We start from the raw sequence: 20,014 nt of genomic DNA, 5'->3' as shown, positions 1-20,014 counted from the left end.
ATGCATTGGTATTGAGGCGCCTGGGTGGCTCAGTCAGTTGAGCGTCCAACTTCGGCTCAGGTCATGATCTCACGGTCCTTGAGTTCGAGCCCTGCGTCAGGCTCTGTGCTGACCGCTCAGAGCCTGGAGCCTGCTTCAGATTCTGTGTCTCCCTCTCTCTCTGCCCCTCCCCGCTCATGCTCTCTCTGTCTCTGTCAAAAATAAATAAACATTAAAAATTTTTTTTTCAATAAATAAAATGCTTTGGTATTAAAACACTATTTCAAATACATTTGCATGATAGGTAAGTAAAAATGGTGGTTCTTCCCAGCCCTCCTTATCCTCTACACTTCCAGAAATAGGAACTTACCACTGTTACCTATTTCTTTGGGTGGTTACATCCATATTTCTAAATAATAGGCTTCTAGTACTATTTATCGAGTTTTCAGTTTTAGCTACTTAACAACCTCCTCCCATTCCCACCCTTACATGTACTTCTAACAGTGTCTCCAATATAGTCGTATTATGGTTTTTGTTAAACCAGTATCTTGTGATTTTTGTTATGATTCAGGAACTATTCTTCAGATCTATACAACTCAGTTACGATGCTTAAATGTTTTTCTTGTCTGACCTCTCTTTTTCTGTTCGTGTGTTTTAACCTATGAATCATTATCTAATTTGTTTGTTCTTTTTTTCTTCTGTAACCATCATGATTCTTTCTCTCCAAGACTCCAACAAACCTTTCACATTCTTTTGAATACAATGGACACATTGGAAAGTCTGTCATTTTTGTTTTGTTTTATTTTGCTTGGGTTCAATTTGTCTTCTGGCTCAAATCTCCCCGGAGCCCTCTGTCCTTCTGTTCCAGCCTCAATGGGGGTGGATCTTATCTTCGTAGGATCTGTCTTCACCATCATCCTGAGGATTCAACTTGCCTCTTTTCTATGTTGGATCCTCTATATTCTTGCATTTATAACTTCCTCTTTCTTGGTTAATTCTGTCTGGGGGAAGCTTATCTTCAAATAACCAGGAGTCAGCAACCTGTGGGCTTTCAGGCCAAATCTGGTTCTCCATCCATTTTGTACTAGACAGAAGTGGAAATAATTTTTACATTTTCAAATGTATAGGGACAAGAGAATAATATTTCATAGCATACATGTGACAGTTTATGAAGTTCAAATTTCATTTTCCATAAATAAAGCTAATTGGAACACAGCCATATGTCCTCATTTGTGTATTGTCTATAGGTTGTTTCACACTACAAGGACGGAATCCAGTGGTTGCAACACAGATCTGATGGTCCATACAAAATGTAAATTATTTGTTATGTGGACCTTTAGACAAAAACAAGTTGTTGACCATTGCAACAACCTAAGGGTGGGGAATGATATTAAGTTGTTTTGGAAGTTTTGCATTTGAAAATGTTTCTATGCTACCCTCAGACCTAATTTATAGTTGAGCTAAGTACATATTTTTAGCTTAAAATCACATTATTTCTTCAAATTTAATTTTTTAAATATTTATTTTTGAGAAAGAGAGAGAGAAAGAGACAGAATGAGAGTGGGGGAGGAGCAGAGAGAGAGGGAGACACAGAATCTGAAGCAGGCTTCAGGCTCTGAGCTGTCAGTGCCAGGCCCAACAAGTTTTTTTGTTTGTTTGTTTGTTTGTTTTAATTTACTTTTGAGAGAGAGAGACAGAGAGAACACGAACAGGGTAGGGGCAGAAAGAGAAGGGGACAGAGGATCCAAAGCAGGCTCTGTGCTGACAGCAGACAGCCCGATGTGGGATTCCAACTCACAAACTGTGAGATCATGACCTGATCCAGTCAGATACTAAACCGACTGAGCCACCCAGATGCCGCTCCTCTCTATGAGTTCTTAAGTTATCAAGAGCTCTGAATTTTCAGAATAATCTGTCTTGCTGTGGATATTCTTAATTTATTTTACTGAGACCTCAAGGGGTTTTTTAATCTAGTAATATATTTCCTTCACTTCTGGTGATCTTCTCTGAAATATTTCTTTGATGATTTTCTCCCTTACTTTTCCCCAGTTCTCCTTTCCTACAAATCTTTTCATTCAGAAATCAGGCCTTCTGGTCTGATCTTTTATAGTTTTTGCTTATTTCATTATTCACCTCCTATTATCCCTTCCTCTATCTTTTTGTTATCTCTAGAATTTTGCTTCGACTTTATTTTCCAATTCTCCGTTCCTTATACATGCACGTACAGTGTATGTAAATGTATATAATATATGCCACCTATATAGTATACATTAATATTCAATATCATTCATTTAATGAATACTTTTTTTTAAATATCTTTCTGCTTTCCTTTATGGCTTCACTCTCTTATACTCTAAGGGTACTTGTAATTTAAGTTTCCCTCTACTTAGTTTTTGCCTTTTTTTTCTTTTGCATGTTAGCCTCTGTGTAACAAAGTACCCAAAACATAGAGGCTGTATACAGACACACACACACAAATATGCATATATATATACCCAAATATTTTATGTATTGTTTGTTTGTTACCCCACCGTTTTCACAGGTCAGGAACAGTTTAGCGGGTGCCTCTGGCTCTGTGTTCCTCAGGAGGCTACAATCAGGGTGTCTGTAGTGGCTACCACATCTCAAGAATCAACTGGAGGAGAAGTCCCCTCCAAGCTCTCTTAGGTACTCACATATTTTTAACTTTATAATATACCCTATTTCTGAATTATGTAATATTTCAATGATTATACTGAGCTTATTGTTTTATTTTCAAACTTACAAATTTTTTTACATGTAATTTACAACAGCTTATGAGTATCAGCACTTCATGGTCACCCCTTGTAAAGCCCTTTCCGAAATTTTGAGTTTTTAATGTTAATTTGTTCTTCAGGAAACCGAAATATGCATTCAGTTTATATATTTTTTTCAGGATGGTAACCACATGCTATAATGATCATCTTGTGTTTCTGAGAATATCAATATGTGTAGGCTTTAAATATTAATTTAAACTTACATGAACTTAAAATTCTCAAATAACATTTATATGTATATATATTAGCATGCAGTATTTCAGGAAAGATTATAAGCCAAAATGAAATTTAATTCTTCATAAATATATTATTTTGCTTCTTTTTTTAGTTGAATGAAGGGCTTTCTTTATGCTTATAATTAAAAAATTGTACATGCTTGAACTAGGGTGAAAATCTATTGATTGATTGTACCTGATTCACAATAAAACCATTCAAATAGTGGATCTATGTTATTGTTTCTTTTCCAGAATATTTTCTTTATTTAATTCTAATGGGTATTGATTCTTTTTCTTTGAGCTCCTGGAACTCTTAAACTGGATTGCAGGCTTTGTCTCCCATACTTACCAACTTCTCTCTCATATTTCAATCTCGATTTCCTCTTCCACATTATGAAATTCTTTCTCAGATTTGTCTTTTACAATGCTATGATGATCCAAGAGATGAATTTTATTTTTCACTGCCTCTATTGGAAGTTTATATTATTGATTTATGTTTTTAGATTCCTTCCAATATAACTCTCAATGAACTCACATTCAGTATCAATCCTTTACTTTCTGGTAGGATCCTATTTCTGTTTATAGGGAAGAGGTCTTTTAAGGATTCTGAATAATTGTTTTAAAATTCAAATCTATTTATTGTACAACTTTCAGAGGCATATTCTCCCCTTGAATTTTTAGTATGGCATTGTCTTTTCTTTACTCTGAAGAACTTTCTATATGCCCCATGTTGATTTTTATTATTAATCATTCTTGGATGAGGAGAGATAGCTCTAGTCATGATCTTTGCCAACCAAAAGGGTATGGAGGCTGCCCTTGTGGTATTTATTGCCCAAGGGTTGCTGGTTGAATCCTATTCCTTATCCATATCTAGAAAACTGATTAGTACATACATCTCTTGACAAAACTCTCAGCATTGAACAAAATTAAATAGTGTAAGTTTCCTTTGCTCCAATACCAGTGTGTTTCTGTGATGATTTGAAAAATGATAAAGAAAAAACTGCTGCATTTCCTAGAAAATAAATTTCTCTTATAAAACCCTTTACTTGCATCAGAGCATCCTTTCCTGTGAAATCTGTACATCCTAAGATTCACTACATCATGTCTAGTCATCCTGGACGATCTATTCTTTCTTTGTAATTTCTCAATGCCCGAGACATTGATCATATTGTGTGCATCCTTCTATGACTCCAGGGAAATGGAATGATATATATCTAATCTCTCCCTTTGTCTATGTCTCATACCTGCTTTCAAACATGTGCAGTGTTATTAGCCAAAATATTTTTCATGTCCTGGCAATGAGTTATCAGCCAGTCTCAGTTTCCAATGTTGTGAGTTTTATGCTTTCCATGTCTTGATAACTATTTAGCATGAAGAGATGAAGTCTAAGAACTACTAAGACAGTATCTTAAACTGAACATTTGGGTTTAAATCTAATATCCAAATATCTCTACCATATTGATAGAATATATATATTACTTTTATTTATATATTTATATACATATATATGTATGTGTGTGTGTGTGTATATATATATATATATATATATATATATATACATATATATATATATATATTTCTGATGCTGCTCATTTGGCATCAATACTGATTTTCCTCAAGAATAAGAAAGTCTATTTTTGGTGTGACTGCCTGTGTTTCATAGATCCTCATCTAGATTGTAATTTAAAAGGTGACATTGTTTCTTCTTAGTATAACAATTCCACCAATTTTTGTCTTACTAGGAATAGTAAAATAAATGCATCTAAATAGAAAAATGTTGTTTGGATTTTATCACTTTAACATATTATCACTTTTATTTCTCAACCCCCTACCCCAAATTTTAACAGTTAATTAGCACACCATGTTACTTGTGAAGAGGAAAACATTCTTTAGAATGACAGGTGGCTGGGTCCCAAGTCATTAGAAACTTATACCATTTCTTTTGGAGAACAAAAAGTAACAGATAAAATATGCAAATAATAATGCCGGTTTAGTATTCCATTTCTGGTATTTTGTTTCTCTTAAATCAAAGTGTACTTATAAAATGTAATCTTATGAAAAGATTGTCTAAATTTAGCAAACAGCACAATGTTAAGCTATAATTATTATTATGAGTATCATTTCAAATTCTGTGTATTCACCTTGGTCAAAAACTATAATACTGGCAACTTGAAAGTTATGTTTTTAAAATCATATAAATATGTTTTAAACCTTATCCACAATCATCAACATTTTAGCTTGCTAGTAATATGCTTTAAAATAATATGTATGATAAAGAAATTAGAAAACAACTGATATCAATGTAAAAAATTAGTTATTTGGTAATATAAAGTTATTGACATAATGTGACGTTCTACTGTCTTAAAATACACCTATGCCTCAAGGTTCCTGCCAGTAACTTTCTACAGTTGAGGAAACTTCCCTGATTTGCATTGACATTCAATAGCTTCCCCCAGGCAAATACCTGCAGACAATCAGCTGTTGATGCCTGTCTATAGGCAGAGGAAAGCTTTAGAACAGTAGCTCTGTAAAATCAATTATTCCCTTGACTGTTACAAGAAGGACATTAGAGAATCCAGAAGATTATCAGCTCCCATTTATACAGTTCTTTTCATTCCAAAGACTTTTGCAAACGTGTCGTTGATTTTTAATATAATTTAGAAGACAAATTAGTCAATATGTTACTAAACTCTAGGTTGAAAATCCTACTTCCTGGTATATATGACTTTCTCAGTTCTAGTATACCAAACTCCATTTATTAGGCACTCAGCATGCACTGAGCACTGTGCTTGGTCCAATGGGTCTACACAACATAAATTTTTATGAATAGCTTTGAAGTTAGAAAGAATTGCAATAGAATCCTGTCTGCCTTTTGGCTGCATTCCCTTTACCAAATTACATAATCTCCTTAGGAGTTAGAGTCTTTAGCATAAAGTGGAGGTATATTGTCTAATTCCTTGAGTGGTTATGATGATTAAATTTTATAATCTATTTTAAGGTCTCAGCCCAGTGGCCAAGTAATCACTCTAGAAAAGGCACTGGATGAATGCAAGTCATTACTATTACTGAACTATCAAGAATCTCTTAGTATCAACTGTGAAGACACAGTTAAATAGATATTACTATTCTCCTTACCTGACAGGTCCTTAAAATATTTCAAAGGAAAAATTCAGAGAAATGTATCTCAAAAGTTTCTTAGTAATGTTAAAATAGATTACAAATTTGGACTGACGTTGATAAAGAATTTATAAATACATTCTTGTATGATTCCTTTATTAGATGGTATTTTCAATGCTATTGAAGCATTTATGGGAAAGTATGTTTAAGAGTAGAGTTCATTGAATGAGACAGATAACTACACACAGTTAAATCTCTGAAATTAGGTCTTTCTTTTAAGGGAGAAAAAATATACATATTTTAAAAAAGGTATTTCTCACTCATGATATAAACCAGAAAAGGGGAGAATAATTATAATTATTAAGAGTCACAAAATTAGCAGAACGTTATTGGCAAAAGCTAGTTTGTGTCAGAAATAAATATTCTCCGGGGTGAAAATGATACCATTAGCTAAGTGAGATATTCATCCTCTATAGTCTCCAGAAACAGACTTGGAAAATGTTTATTAAAAAATTAACTGAAGTACTAGATCAAGACTGGTAAAACCCATAAAAACTTACTATATGTTACTTCATTTAAATTTTGTTTGAATGTCATTTTCTTTATATATAAATACATTTTCATCAAAATTATACTATATTTAATAATAGTAATTCATCCTAAATGCAAAAAATAATTACTTTAACATGTATAAATTATTTTTACTTTTCTGATACCCTTTGTGAATAATGAAAATAATGAGCCTAATGTACTGTAACATTCAAAAATTTCTACCTGTCAAATAAATTCCATTAAGATAGACATGATTCAAAGTAGTTTAACCAGCCTTGAGAAGACATGATTAACAAAATCATCTTTATTAGATGCATTAGTAAAATTTAATATCTTTAGAATATAACATAAGTAATGTTGATGAGATTTTAGGAAATAAATAATTACTATTTCTTTCATTTTCAGTTTAGAACTAAGTGAAAAATAAGACATATAGGAGATCCACAAACAGAGTTGGAAATGTCAACTTTTACCTGATAAGTGCATTTGAAAGTGTGGCTTTAGACCTGTAGCTCAAATGGCTTGATGATGGCTCGATACAAAAACACATTCTACAGAAAACACTCTTACCCATTATTCTACCATATCTGCTCTTTTAACAGGTTAACTCCACTAAATCAAGAAATCGAGACTGATATGAAACAAGCATAGAAAGCTAGATAGCCCCCAAAAAAGGCACATTTCTAAGAACTCCTCTCAGTTGTTATCAAGAGAGATAGTAGAAAAGAAAGAACCTGCTGGAGCCTGGGGCCAAGGGTCACAGAGAACAGTGGGCAAGAGGGTATCTCCCTGAGAGCAGAATCAGGGCTTACTCAAAGCACCTACCTCATCCCTAGTGCAATATTTTCCCAGTGGGATTTAAAAGTTACTATGGATTTATGACGGTGGAATGTTTTCTGTTCTTCCTGAATGAGAGTGTTCGTTGCAATCTTCCCATACTTGTTTCACCACCGAATGCTTGGTGTATGTACAAAGGGAGATAAAGTGATGGAGCTACATACGACTTGACATAGAGAACACTGTGTATTATCAGAGATTCTGGACTTCAGAGCCTGATGCAGTGATGGGATAGAACCTTAGAATTGGTTCTAATCCCCCTCATGGAGAGGGGATGAGTGTTTTCTTTCATGGTTATAAGGTAGAAAAGGAATATCTGATGGTCAGAATTGTTACTAGTTCTGGTCAATGGATCATGAGTGGAAGTAATAAGTGTCACTTTCAGGTTGAAGCAATGAAAAGACTTCACCATGTACCAGGTTCTGTGTTCCTTTCCTGTAACAACTCTGGACCATTGTGGAGGCACAAGACAGACAAATTCTTTCATCGCAATTAGGAGCTGTCCTAGAGAGCCTCAAACTCTTTCAGAATTTCTTTGAATGAAAAACCTCTGTTTAGGTAAAATCCTGAAATTTGGTGATTTAATTTTATCTTATCTATATAAGATTTATCTTATATAGCTATAAATGTTACCTGATATATCCATAGATTACATATATAATAATTTAAATAAAATTAAGCTTATACATATAAAAAGATGGATCAATGGAAAGCACTGGTAAATTGGGTGATTCACTGTTTCTTTGTTTTTGTTTTTGTTTTGTTTTGTTTTCAGAATGAGAAATCAGAAGAGGTATTCTTGTAGAAGCCTTGATATCTGGGAACAAGATGTTAGGAGGAAGAAACTTCTACACACAAGCTTGGGATATATTATTATATATTAATTCGGACATTAGCTTTACAAATATATCTATTACTTACTTAGATAACATTTAAAATATTTAAGTAAGCGATGTTTAAATTTGTGTGTGTGTGTGTGTGTGTGAATGATCCATTAATTTTAGGCTAAAATACATAGACATGTTTCTATAATTAGTGGCCATATAATTTATTCTCTAAACCTTGACATTTTTTAATGTTAAACAGGACATAATTAATAATTATGCCAGAATAATGGATGTAAACTGGGACTCTTCTGGGAAAACTAGGACATATGGTCATCCTACCTGGAAACAATTTCCAAACCCTAGAAGGTCCTTCGACCTCCCTCTCCCCTTCCTCCTCCTGGAAAACTAAACAACAAAAGAACTTTCTTCCTTTCTTAAAATATATTGGCTGAAACTATAGACTGTCATTCCACTATTGGAGTTTAGACTTAAAATGCAAATACTCTTGGATAACATATGGATTAGTACACACATTCTCAGAAAAGGTTACAATGGGTTGTCATTGGTAAGATGGCCATGAGAGAGGACAGGAGGGTATCCACAGACGAAAACAAAAGGTAATGAGTAATGACTGGATGCACCAAAGATACACTTCACTTACTTTAGTCTTGCGAAGAGCCAGCCCTGTCTGAATATATAGTTCCTAAAACTGAATTATCATTAACCTTGAGAGAAATTTCATGGTGCATGTTTTATTGTTCTCATTTTATTCCTAATTTCAGACTGAGATCTACTGCCAAGCAACTTTTCTTTCTCCTTCAATAATTACCTGAAATCCAAACTTCTACATGAAGTTTTTCAGTGATTAAGTCATTTAAAGAAATTAAACAGTCTTGAGCAATAATCAGTCAGAGCAGTTATCCATTTTAGATGAGTCATCTGAATAATAAATGTTTAAAAAAATTCTCTTCAATGGCACTTTTAGCCTGCATTTTTTCTATAATTGCCTTAATCCCTCAGCACAATTACTAAATGTCCACACACTTCTTTTACGATTTTACTACCCAAATCACTTGCTCTTTCTCATCAGCTTTGCAAATTAATAGTATATTAAATGCACCAGGGTAGCTTACTTGAAAGGAATGCTAAAGTGAATTTTTCTAAGTGGCTAATAAACGCGACTTAAATGACATTTAGTAAGTTTTAAGATTTCTTATTCTACAGTAAACCTGTATTTCTTTCTAAATTGCATTCTTCTTATGACATTGAAATTCATTAATGCCAACAATTGTATTAATAATGATAACAATAACTACCCATTCATTTAGTCCCTAGTATGAGGCAGGTGCTGTGCTAGGGATTTTCTGTACATTAGCTCATATTTGGCTCTTAAAATAAGGCTGTAAGCTATTTTATCCCTATTTTAAACTTCAGACCTTATACACAAATCAGGAATCTCCTACAATAATGTGCCTTTACGTATTTTCTTTCAAAATTCATAACATATACACAACAAACTCTATGGAGGCATAGAACATGTCTGTCTATTATAGTTGCTCTGCACTATCTCTACCTCATTCAAGGATTGTAAAGGTATCACGTATCAGGAAATTTTCTTAATCATAAATGTTAGAATTTCAGGAAATTACTTTCTATGAAAAAAAACATATAAAATAAAATGTAGAGTAACAGAGCTAACTCAAAATAAACAAAATTATGTCTGTTTTAATTTGGTAATAACTGTTGTGTGACTTCAGTTATTTATATATCTCCATGCTTGTATTTCCTCATCTGCAAAAGCATGAGATTACTACTCAATTTTCATTTCACTCCATATGGAAAAAAATGTAAACTAGAAGAAGAAGCACAAACGTACAAATGAAGAGAATAATTCTATGACAGATACTAAAATGGACTATCAGCAGACATTTCACACTCAAATTTCTCGCTAATAGAACCCCAGGTTTGTTCTGTAACATTCTGACTGGTTGCAAGGAATAAGCCTTGACTGGATATGAGCCAATCTTAGCCGATAGGTTTTTTTTGACAGCTCTTTACTTTCTCAATCTCCCTTGCCAGTTGGAATGGCTCTGGGACCCATCCCCAGTCCATTATATGTTGTCATGTGGAAAATAGCCTTCATGCAATGGTAGCCTCTACATACACTCCAGGTACGTTACTCTGGAAGCCTTGGAGCCAAAAGACTTACAAACCAAGTCAAAATGCTTAAATCTCAGGGATTATCAAACACAAGCAAAACAGGAGGACCATATTACCTGAACCCTATATATGCAAAGTTTGTATGTCTTGTCTCTTTCTGTACCACATCAATCTTCTCTGCCTATGGTATAGCTACAGGGACCAGACTGGATATTCTAGCAGCTTCACCAAAAGACAGAAGGTGTCCTGGGCCCGGGATACTTGCTCCATTGGAGACTTAGGGAAAAAGTACACTTGGACACTGGGCCAAGGTGATAGCTTGACAAACTTCTTGAAGAATAGCATAGGATGTATTTGTGTTTCTTTTAGCAAAGAACTCATGGGGCCAGAGTGAGTTTTACCAGTAGATGGCCAAATAAGACCTCATGAATATTTAGTGTCTGAATATTTTGAGACGCTTGTATATCGAGTCACATACATATTTAGTATGCAGGTGCCTCATGAAGATTAGGTATCTCTTGGTCCTTCCATCCTTTTCTATCTGTGTTTAACACACACCTGCTGTACTTATTAACTATTTATCTTGTAAGTAACATATCTTATGAATTCTGCCTATGTCTAACAAACTCTGCTTACTGGTTACTTATCTATAATGAAAATGCCTCAAAGAGTTTTACCTATGTTTATAAACTACAGACTTATTCATCTGAGAGAATTGAATATTTTCCAAAGGAAATGCATATTTCAGATGTAAGGGAAAATTGCTTGAGGGCATATGGGGAATGTGGTTCTTTTAACGGATAATATCAGACCTCACTTTTTCTGTCTCCCCACTTCCTTTCTGCTTGGGACGCTGGTATAAAGGCATGACTCTAGGAACTGTGAGGGCCTGGCTGCTTCTATGTTGTTGAAAGTCAACATGCTGGAGAACAAGTTGTCACAGGGTGGAAAAATTGTTTCTGTGTCCTTAATGTGTTTGAGCCATTGAATGAAACCTGGGAGTGCTTCCTGTAGAGTTTTTGTGGCATAGCACCATGTGCCCTCAGGATCTAAGACACCATTAGATTTTCTTTGCACTCAAACACACCAAACTGATTCAAAGGCCTATCATCACCCTTCACACCAAAGTTCATCAGGGAAACCACAGCTATAAGTAACAGTGTTTTGAGCTTAAAAAACAAAAACAAAAACAAAAACACACAAGCAAGGTGTGAGGAAAAATGCAAAGGTGTTTTTCAAGACATTTCTCATAAATTTATTGCCACAGACAAAGTTTTTAGAAGCATCCAGTTCATCCTTTCTAAAGCAAATATAGAAGAAAAGAAAAATTGTTTTATTCTTTGGTTTTACATATATGCATGTGTGTGTGTGTGTGTGTGTGTGTGTGTCCTCATGGCATGTTAAAACTATCCCTGTTATTTTTTCGTCCATCACACACACACACTATCTCTCTCTCTCTCTATATATATATATATATTTATATTAAAATAAAGAAATATAATATATTAAAATAAATATATAATTATATATATTAAAATAAATATATAATAATATAAATATTTTTATATAATCTGCAATAAAGATGTAACCTCTCTATCCAGTTCCTTGGAGATATATATATATATATATATATATATATATATATTTATACAGATCTACATATCAATCTATATATATATATACACACTAACACTGTTTCAACTATTTTATTTCACATATATATCTATACCTATATTCATATCTATCTCAATTAATATATATTTCATGTATTATGTGCATATATATCTAAAGAACAGTAAACATATATATGCATGTATGTGTGTGTTTATCCATTTACCATTGGAGATATACAGATACTGATATAGATAAACACACATACACACACACACACACACACACACACACATAGACATTCATCTGTGGGTATGTGTTTGTGTGTGTATCTCTTCATGGCAAGCTAATACTATACCGGTTATTTATTTCATACATGTGTGTGTGTGGGTTGTGTTAATAAAATAAATAATCAAAGTAGCATTAGGTCACACAAAGAAAATATGCCTTCTTTTCTTTTATCTTAGAACACAACACAGTACTTGATATAGTGGGTATTCAATTAAGGGCATATTTGAGTGATATCATTGGATCTTTAAGGAAATATTAAGGTCAATTTAAGTATAATTATTAAGAAAAGGTAACAACGAATTTGAATAAAAAATAAACCTATATGAAAATTCAGAAAATAAACTATGAAGAAAATAATGCCAATTACCTGTAAAAGGTAGTAAATGTTTAGCTTTTGTTACATAGAGTACTGTGTAACACCAAAGATGATACTGGAATAATGACAGCTGGTTCCACAAATAAGTAGCTATAACAGAAGGATATCATCACTGTTGAAAACTCATAGTGGTCTTCCAAATGTTCAAATGTTCTCTTTTTTTTTTTTTTTTTTGAAATTTGTTCCAAAAATTCTTAAAGAAAATAGTACAGTAGGATACAGCCACTTTTTAAAATATAAAACAGATGGTGATATTAGACATACATGAAAAAGATTTTAAACTTTGTGTTAGAGATTAATGCACTGATAAATTGAAGAGTAAATTAAATAAAAGACAGTAAATTATAGGAGTAAATGTGCACCAAGGAATGTAGAAGACATTATAAGTTGAGTAATAGATTAAGAATATAGAAGTTTGCGAACCAATCATGGCACCAATTACACATGAAACCTGTTGTCCTGCTTTGTTTTGGTTTCTTAGGAACTCCTTTTTCTCTTCTTTTGTTAACAGATGTGACCCTTCAAGTAATATTTACTAGTATAAGGTGGGCACCTGTCCCTCACTAGACCAAAAGTAATCCATCTCATGATGGGAGAGACAGTACAGAGAAATAATTTAAAAGGCTCTGAAGCCAAATTTTCCAATTTCACATCTGCTCCTGATACATACTAGCTGTCTGATTTAGGGCAAATAAGCAAACTTTCTGTTGCTTGGTTTCTTCAACTAGAAAGTTTAAGTGAGCTAGTCAACAATAGGTATATAAGAGTATCCCTTTAAAAAAGGATTCCAGTGGCACCCGGGTGGCTCAGTCCATTAAATGACCAACTTTGGCTCAGGGAATGATCTCATGGTTCATGGATTCCAGCCCCCATCAGGCTCTGTGCTGACAGCTCAGAGCCTGAAGCCTGCCTCAGATTCTTCTCCTTCTCTCTCTGCCCCTCCCTCCCCCCTCAAAAATACACATTAAAATTTTTTAAGGATTCCATAAATATAAACAAAAATACATAAAATAAAATTCCCAACTTAACCCCTTGAAGCCAGACTGCTATTTTAAATGATAGAAAGATAAAAACATAATTACTTATTATGAGAAAACATAATTTTCCTATTCCTCCTGCCAAATACAACTAATCCCCTAGATATTATATATAAAACAAAGGAAGACTGAAAACTAGAGAGAAGAAAGTAGACCAGTTAGAGATCTTGGTATGAGAAACATCCTGGGGCTCCTGGATGGCTCAGTTGGTTAAGTGTCCAAACCTTAATTTCAGCTCAGGTCATGATCTCATGGTTTGTGAGATGGAGCCCCACATCAGGCTCAGTGCTGTCAGCACAGGGCCCGCTTGGGACTGTCTCTCTCCCTCTCTCTCTGCCCTTCTCTGTGTTCTCTCTTCTCTCTCTCTCTCTCAAAAATAAATAAACATTTGAAAAAAGAAGAAAGGGCACATGAATGGCTCAGTTGTTTGAGAGTCCAACTTTGGCTCAGGTCATAATCTCGCAGTTCATGAGTTGGAGCCCCACATTCGGTTCTCTGCTGTCAGCACAGAGCCTGCTTTGGGTCCTCTGCCCTCCTCTCCCTCTGTCCCTCCCCAACTTGTGCTTTCCAAAAAATAAATAAACATTTTTAAAAAGTGATAAAAAAAAGAAACATCACACAGGTGAGTTTCCAGGATTTTTGTTTCGTTTTGTTTTATTTATTTATTTTTTGCCTCAAATACCCTAGACTGGAAACTGGAAAAGCTGGTAGCCCAGAAATGCCAATGGAAGCAGAAGAACAACTATTTTTTGTAACCAAGGGGAAGGAAAGGAGCAGCCTCAAAAGACAGAAAACTGGGGCTTCTAGGTAGCTCAGCCAGTTACGCATCTGCTCTTGATTTTGCTTCAAGTCATGATCTCACAGTTCGTAAGTTCAAACTCCACATCAGGTTCCACACTGACAACATAGAGCCTGCTTGGGATTCTCTCTCTCTCCTTCTTTCGCTGCCCTACCCCCCTCTCAAAATAAATACATAAAGTTAAAAACAAAAAAAGAAGACAGTAAACTTTCAGCAACTACTCTGCTTTAGCCAATGCCACAGGAAAAAAATAAAACAAAAACAACACAAACAACAACAACAACAACAAAAAAAAAACAAAAAAACTGTGGCCTCACCCTCATCCACACCAGAAAATTCTGAATGGTTGCCTAGAATTCCATCCTGCAGAGGCTATAGGGGAGGTACCCCAATACATCTGCCATGATGGTGTCAAAGAAGGCTAAGTAGAGAGTTGGGAAAACTTCTTCCCCTCCAAATGCTAACAAGCTCCCTTCCCATCATTCAAGGTATGAATGGAGACCACCCGAGAAGGTCGGGCTTCCAACGCCACCCATTAGTGTTGAGGCAACCCTTCTCCTGCCTGCAGGTATGGTGTCAGAGGAGACCGACTAGACAGTTAGGACTCTCACCATCTTAGCAGTAACCAGGCCATGTCCCTTCCATGGTGTCAGTGGTGGTCACATGGAGAGCAGGAACAGGGAGGGCCTTCTTAGCCCCTCAGAACCTGAGGCCTCAGAGGCACCTGGGTACTTCAGGTATTTCATACTGTTAAAGCAAATAATTTTTTAAATTTTTTTTTCAACGTTTTTTATTTATTTTTGGTACAGAGAGAGACAGAGCATGAACGGGGGAGGGGCAGAGAGAGAGGGAGACACAGAATCGGAAACAGGCTCCAGGCTCCGAGCCATCAGCCCAGGGCCTGACGCGGGGCTCGAACTCACGGACCGCGAGATCGTGACCTGGCTGAAGTCGGACGCTTAACCGACTGCGCCACCCAGGCGCCCCAGCAAATAATTTTTTAAAGTGCTGAAGTATTAGCTAAGGGAACTATCAAGTGTAATAGGGGTATTTTTTCTATTCTTCAGGGGTTTTCATCACTTTCTTCAATTCAGTGAACTTCCTATTCATCTTTTCAGTAAATCCTTTTTATATTATGGATGCTACAATGCTCTACATTTTCTAGACACACTAACAGTTGTTTTTTTTCCCCATGTGATCCAAGTTCCACCAGTCATTCACACAAGATGTAAGAGACAAAAATGAGCAAGTTTTGAACCTTCTTTAAGGAAATCAAGGCCAAAGGAAGAGGCATTTAGCCATTGTATATATGTTAAAATATATATGTAAAAGAATATATATAGTTTTACACTCAAGTTCAAGATATTATAAAACATCAATGAAATAGGATCCACTGTCAACTTCCTAAGGACATTGATGTAAAGAGGAGGGCAGATGTCAGTATAGATGGGAAGATACCTTCCAGAGGGATGCCAAATTCTTTTCTTGCCCAAGAAGAACAACCCTGGGCTGTGGATGGACATTTATGCTAGGTATATTATCTTATGTTATCATTCAAGTTCTAAGACACGCCTAGAAATTCTGTGTACTGCCTATTATTTTCTTCAAAATTGTATCTATCAAAATTGAATTCTGTTGCCTACAACTAACAGTGACCAATAAGTAATTGGTAAAAGAAATGGTTGCAAGAAAAATAAGCTAAAATACATGCGACTCTAAAGGGTTTTTCTGACCTAGAGTTTGAAGGCAATGAAAATCTGGTTTACATAATCTGAAGAAACACTGATAATCTCTGGCACACAATAATGAAACATTATTTAAGTGATTAAATATGGGTAGTTGGAATGAAAAGTCTATTGAAAGCAAAACTTTGAGTGACTCTTACAATAGACACTTTTGAAAGGCTGTGATGTGAGCTGACTGCTTCTAAGCTTGATGGAGAACTTAAAGAAAATGACTCACTTAATTAAATTGTTGAACAAAATCATGGTCAGAGAGCCACTGGGTTTCTTCTTGTAGAAGCAGAGCTCAATGGCTGAATATCAGATGTTGAATCTGCACTTCAGTGGTACTGAAATATACTATGAGATATACTCACAGCATTTCCAGAGGGTTTTTTTAAATTTTTTTTTAAATGTTTTTATTTATTTTTGAGACAGAGAGCATGAGCAGAGGAGGGGCAGAGAGAGAGGGAGACAGAATCTAAAGCAGGATCCAAGCTCTGAGCTGTCAGCACAGAGCCCGATGGGGGTCTGGAACTCATGGAGTGTGAGGTCATGACCTGAGCTGAAGTTGGAGGCTTAACTGACTGAGCCACCCAGGCACCCCAGCGTCTCCAGAGTTTTTACAGGAAAATGGAAACATTGCCTAGGAATGAGTGGGAAATTAAAAAATACACTGGAGACATTCATTTGCCTCTGGATACACTAAATGAACAAATTTACTGAGCTTCCCTTCTCTGTAGAAATGGTCCTTCTTCAATTATTGGATGATTCTCTTGCTGAAAACTCTGTAATGACCATACCTGTTATTTCACAAAAGAATATAAGTTTTCCTCACATCCCACTTATACTGCTGTGCATAGTCACCAAGCTCATAACCATACCTGGCTGCACATCAGAATTACCTGCAGCAATTTAAAATATCCTGCTGTCTTGACCAGTTAAACCAGATTCTCTGAGGCAAAGCTCAGGTATCTGTCTCTTTTAAATGTTCCCCAGGAGAATCTTACTTATCCCTTCCCCCCAAATTTTATATTTAGAATATATGTAAATATGCTTTATATATTATATATCTGCATATACATTATATACAAATATATACATATGTATGCATCTACATATTATATGTGGGTATAATATGTATACACTCTTCTTATTTATTAATATTGTTAAAAACATGAGGAAATGCATGGGTATATATTCTAAGGATGCCGATGTTAAATTAGGAAATAAAGAATATAAATTTAGACCTGGATGAATTTCTTGATATGAGTACACTTAGAGGTTCTGGATTTCACATATTAAATAAATTATATAAGAATAGTTTTAACCATTTGATTAAGTGGCTATTTTGTGTAAACATGGATGAAAATAAGAAAAGCTGCCATTGATAGTCTCAATTTCAATGTTTTTGGTAGTATTATGAATTCACAATGATCAAAAAAACAGTACCTAATCACCAGAGCAAAATTAGTGGCAGAACTGGAGTGTTATTTGGGACGATTGGTTAAGTAAAGATCTTCGGTGGTAGCTAACTCATTAAGATTTGATTTTCTTGGGAAAAAACTGTTAAGACTAGAAAGAATGACAGCCTTACTTGACCCCCAAAATACAAAGACAAGGACCTCCATGCAATTACAATATTTGAGTTCAAATACACAGAGTATATTAAATGAAATGAATGTTAAGGTGTCTTGAGGTAGGTCTCAGTAATAACCTCTCAAGAATATCTTAAAAATCTCACTTCTAGTAGTCTCCCAAAGAATCTTTAGCTATATGTTAAGAGTAACTGTGCATTGGGAAAAGAAAATATCCAGAACTCTGCAAGATTGTTGGATACTTGCTCTGAGTTTATCCTAATCAATCAGGATCACAAATGCCTATGTTGATCTTTTGATCAAAGTGGGGACTTCTGGATGTCAGGTTATTAACTCAGTCTCACAGGGTCTATAAAACAATCTTGTGCTTTTGTTCTCCCCAAATTCCAAGTGAATAGTAAATTATACACACACACAAACACTGAAAGAGTTCTCACTTTTACCTTCCTGATCTGTGAGTGAACATTAGCATGGTGAAAAGAGTAGATTTGACTTTTCACACTGAACAGTAAACTAAAAGCAATGTAATAACCTTGGTAAGACAATTAAAGTTCATGTCACCCTTGAAGATTTGAAATAAATAGTAGTGCTGATACCTATCACATTTTATATAAAACTTTGGCTTGACTTATACCAAAGACAAATGAATTTAGAAAATGACAGCAAATTATTATAAACTTAATCAGGTGGTGATTTCTACTGAAGCTACCATTAGAGATGTGATTTATTTTTTTCTTTTCTGGAGTAAAAGCACAGAGTGTCTAGAACCAAAAATTTTCTTCATCTAACAGATTATGTTTACCTTATTACAAAAGAAGAAACATCAAATGGAGTGTTCTTCCACCTGGAGGAATCAGCAATATATCTGTATCATATATTCTGGGCCATGTGGCATCTCTGATGCTGTGATATAATTCCTTCTGCCAAGACACTGACCATCTACCATTTCTTGGTACATCACTACGGTCCAATATAGCTGGTATCCTGAGTATAAGATCACATAAGCATGAACCTGGTGCTAGCTCTCATGCCTCACACAAAAGATAAACCTTGAAACCTTAGGAGTCTGACATCTTAGTAAAAGTTCTGAGTCACATGGAGTGTGGCATGTTGGAATGAATACTTTATAAAGATCGAAATGAGACAAGTCGTTGCATCATGTAACCCACTTTCTATGAAGATCCCAGAAGTGTAGGTAGAAAAGCTACTATAAAACTTCTGCCTATCTAAAAGTCAGAATGCCTTGGGAATTCATGGGTCACAGTTTGATTTAAAACTCAGATGTAAAATGGATTGAGTCCTCATCCCATCTAAAAGCAGGAGTAAATATCCTTCCCTACCTCCACTCACTATCATCTTTTAAGGATTATCTTCTGTCAATACAGTTTGGCAAAAAAAGGATTGTTTTCTTTTCTGGCTCTTTACAGGTCCCAAATTTTAGTTGTCTTTTGTTTGTTTGTTTTCCTGCTAACTTGTCCCTTGTTACTACTCTGTATACCAGCTTAGACTTCCGCTTTCTTTCCTGATGATAACGACATCGAATTCCCAGGCTACCAACTTCTTTTGCTATTCCCCGAAGTACCACAAAAATAAGAATTTGGGGAAAAACATATTTGACTGAAGACTTGGGATAATGGCAAATATATTAAAACTGTAAGTTATGACGTTAACTCTTATTGTTGTGACAGCCTCCAAATCTCAGTGATTTTACACAATAAGCCTCAGTTCTCTTCACAATTGTATGAGTTGGGTGACTCTTCTGAGTGGCTCTCCAAGAAGTAACTCTGAAAGTCAAGTTCCATTTACATCATTGTTCCATTGCCCCCTGGAGCACCATCCACGATTCAGGGAACCTTTGCATTCAACTGTCCAAGAAAGCAAGTTAAGTATGGAGGATGCCATAAGGCACTTTATAGCCAGGACAAGAAGGGGTGTATTTGACTTGCAACTACATTATACAACCAGTGCCATCCTCATCTTCCATCCAAAGAAGGCTGAAAAATGTAGTTACCATGTGTTCCCAGGAAGAAAAACAAGATTGATAAGCATCCAACTAGAATATGCCCTGGAAAGTAACTATAGTAAATACATGAAACGGG

At 35.1% G+C, this 20,014-nt stretch overlaps 1 long non-coding RNA gene across 1 annotated transcript in view; it reads right to left on the bottom strand.

The window, feature by feature from the left end:
* Positions 1 to 464: 464 nt before the first annotated feature.
* Positions 465 to 20,014, bottom strand: part of LOC147584714 (uncharacterized) — a 35,510-nt gene continuing 15,960 nt past the window's right edge. Inside the window, exon 4 of the long non-coding RNA XR_015255868.1 lies at positions 465 to 1,063. This is a non-coding gene — a long non-coding RNA (uncharacterized LOC147584714). The remainder of the gene's footprint in view (positions 1,064 to 20,014) is intronic.

The sequence above is a fragment of the Puma concolor genome, chromosome A1, assembly GCF_028749965.1.
Source record: "Puma concolor isolate L17-30 chromosome A1, mPumCon1.1.hap2, whole genome shotgun sequence".
NCBI lineage: Eukaryota > Metazoa > Chordata > Mammalia > Carnivora > Felidae > Puma > Puma concolor.
The sequence above is the reverse complement of the archived record's forward strand: the minus strand, read 5'-3'. Positions and strand labels throughout refer to the sequence as shown.